This window comes from Pseudomyrmex gracilis, unplaced genomic scaffold, assembly GCF_002006095.1.
Source record: "Pseudomyrmex gracilis isolate BER0280 unplaced genomic scaffold, ASM200609v1 scaffold_493, whole genome shotgun sequence".
In the NCBI taxonomy this organism is placed as follows: domain Eukaryota; kingdom Metazoa; phylum Arthropoda; class Insecta; order Hymenoptera; family Formicidae; genus Pseudomyrmex; species Pseudomyrmex gracilis.
Genome location: NW_018021077.1, coordinates 71,298 through 74,326, shown reverse-complemented (window position 1 = coordinate 74,326; position 3,029 = coordinate 71,298). Strand labels below are relative to the sequence as shown.

The 3,029-nt window shown below is 36.3% G+C and overlaps 1 protein-coding gene across 1 annotated transcript in view; it reads left to right on the top strand.

Annotated features, from left to right (window-relative positions):
• Positions 1-842: 842 nt before the first annotated feature.
• The window catches only part of LOC109860874 (protein FAM214A), a 27,727-nt gene continuing 25,540 nt past the window's right edge, over positions 843-3,029 (top strand). The window contains exon 1 of the mRNA XM_020440271.1: positions 843-1,225. The gene's annotated coding sequence lies outside the window, so the exon portion shown is untranslated. The remainder of the gene's footprint in view (positions 1,226-3,029) is intronic.

Genomic DNA, 3,029 nt, shown 5'->3' with positions numbered 1-3,029 from the left:
ACAATATAAATTAATTTTTTTTTTTAATCGGGCCTTGAACATATTTATCTAATAAAATTTTACGTATAACTTTTTGTAATTAGAAAATAGAACCATTTATAGACACTTTCTATATTTCTTTTTCTTAATAATTACTAACTAGTAGATTCCTTTTATAAATTTGTTTAAATTTTTCCGCAACGCTTGCGCATTACCAATTATTGAACACTCCTCCTACTCTTTCTTGGAGAGCCAATAAACATCTATCTTCTATCCTTCAGTGTTGGAACAAGTCCCGCTTATGGAAAACTTGCTCAACTAGCCATATAGGAGTATTACATATATGACTCGCGCATAGAGGAAAAAAAGCGCTCAAAGTAGGGAGACTGCCCTCCTCCGCTACTCAGTATCGTAAACATAAATACGTTCAGAATTTAGATTTTAGTAAATGAAATAATTTTTCATTTTAATGTACTATCAAGTTTTTTAATATAATTAAATGTAGTAAATGTATAATCAAGTAATTAAATGTAATTAAAATATCGATAAAATCGAAACGTTTATATAAGCATGAAGAGCGGTACAGCACTGTAGAGTGAGGAAGCTTTCTGGTAGGAGAAACGCGCAAAACAAATGCATTTTGTTCATGGATGTTCCTATTCTCTCGTTGAATCGAGTATAGAGGAGGTCCGCGAAACGAGCGAGTTTTTGTTTATTCAGTTTCTTTTCTCAAATTGAACGCGGTATAAAGAGTTTCTCAAGGAGACAGTCGTTTCTGATTGGACAGAGGGAAAAGCTGCCCAGTGACGTCACGAGGTTGCGACTTTCTCCCTGAGAGGCTCTCTAGTCTCTTCTAGCAACGATGCGTGCATACTGTCAGCAGCTCGGTCTCGGTCCTGCTTTCTTCGTCTCACTCATCTGGTCTGATAGTCTTGTGGTGTCAGTCCAGTTGGTAACAGGCTTTCGAAGTGAATGGCGCGTTGAGAAGAACTGCAGTTTGTTCTCAGTATTCTGTCTTTCCCTTCTGCAACCGCGACGTGAACGTGTCAGATTGTTTTTGCACAAATTCAGTGTTCTTGACAAAGAAGAAGAGATCGTCAGACAATCATCATTGTCATTATTTGCACAACGCTACGTTGTCGGTCGATTGTTATGGAGTCCGTCGACAGAATTATTTGACCTACGGGAACGACTCCAGGCTCGTTGGTGGGATTGTGTTACTGTCTCGCGTAAGCGCTGCAAATTGGTGAGTGAATATATGCAATCTTTATCATCGTGTCGTCATCATCATTGTCGTATCAATAAGACAATGAATGACTACTTCTTTCGTTTGTTCTCATATTTTCTTGTAAGTGACAACGCTTTCGTTTCTTTTTTCCTCTTGTTCTTTTTGATACATGCGACAGCGCTCTCTTAAAAGAAAGCGTTTCTTTGCGATCAAAAATGATGTTATATCATTTCATGCGGATCTCTCAATGCGCTTCAAAACTTCGTCAGAGTAACATACGAAGATGTGCGCACTACACATACGAATATCTCGATCAATCATTAAAAAAACACAGTTACACAGCTCGCGAAACTTTGTGTGCTCTTTAGCACTTCGATTATTTTCTAATTATATTGCTTCTTTTAATTTTTTACACAGTGGACTTCGACACGCGTATCAGTATGCATTATTCAAATCAGTACACAGTACATATGTACATACATACATATTACTTGTGTCAGCGACATATCGTTTTAACTTTTTCGAATTTTGTTGTCTGAATCTCTCTGTTCACAGTTTTACAAAAATACAAAACCTTGAAAGAGAGAGAGAGAGAACAGAAGATAGCTCAGCTAGAGAAACCCTTTGTATGTACTCTTTTAATGCGGATTTGCTGAAATGTTTATCGAATACGAGTTCTCTTGGACTTTTTGCCAAATACACTCGTGTCATATTCCAGCTGTTCATGACAGTTCGACAGAAACACACGACTTTTGTCCGCTGTTCGCTTTCGAGCCTGATTCATTGTTTTTTCTCTTGCTTTACATACACATATGTACATATATACGTGTGTGTGTGTGCGCGCGCGCGCGCGTGTGTGTGGCCATATTGTATCCTTCTTTTGACTTTGGATTTGTGACTGATTTTCGCATAATAAAAGAATACAAAAGAAACTTAAACCTTTTGTATACACAAAAGGAAGAGAGAAAACCCGTGTATGTTTCAACTAATCAATCTTTTCAATGTTACTTTTTTAGCGAGAGAAAAATGAGAGAAAAATATTTATATCGATAAATATATAATATACTTCAATATACAATATACTTACTTTGTGGTGTTTAATTGAAGTTTCCAAGCTTTTGAAAGTAAAAAGGCGTTGTAAAATAAATACAAAGAATTTTCTCCAGCTTGAGATTTATAGTGCACAAAAATATACAAAACTATAACGTTAAATATATATGCAAAACAATAAATTTGATTAGATTGACTCGAAGTATCGATGATTATTGTTATATTTTTCAAGTAGACTGTAGTCTACTTGAATTGATAATTGTCCTATGCTCAAAATATAACAATATTCATCGATAATGTTAAATCACGCTTCAAACGGTTATTAACAAAACTTTCTTACGCTTGGTTTTTACATTAAAAAGAAACTGCTAGCTTCACTTATGTTCAGCTAAATATTTTTTAGGACAATTTTTTATCTTAAATGCTGCTTATTATAATTGTAAGATGTAAAAGATGTAATGAGGTATTTAAAACATCTTTATACAAATTCTCTCGCTTTTACTCTCTCTCTCTCTCTCTCTCTCTCTCCCCTTCTCTCCCCCTCTCTCTCTCTCCCTCTCTCTCTTTTTCTCCCCTCTCTCTCCCCTCTCTCTCTCCCCTCTCTCTCTCTCTCTCTTTCTCTCTCTCTCTCTCTCTCTCTCTCTCTCGAGGGCTAGAAAGAAGGATGCCTGAATAGGATTCAAAGAGTTGCTTTGTTATTTGTGACGGCGAGAAATATCTGACAAGAAGTTCAATCACGTTTCTGATCTCTCCCCCCCCCCTCTCTCTCTCT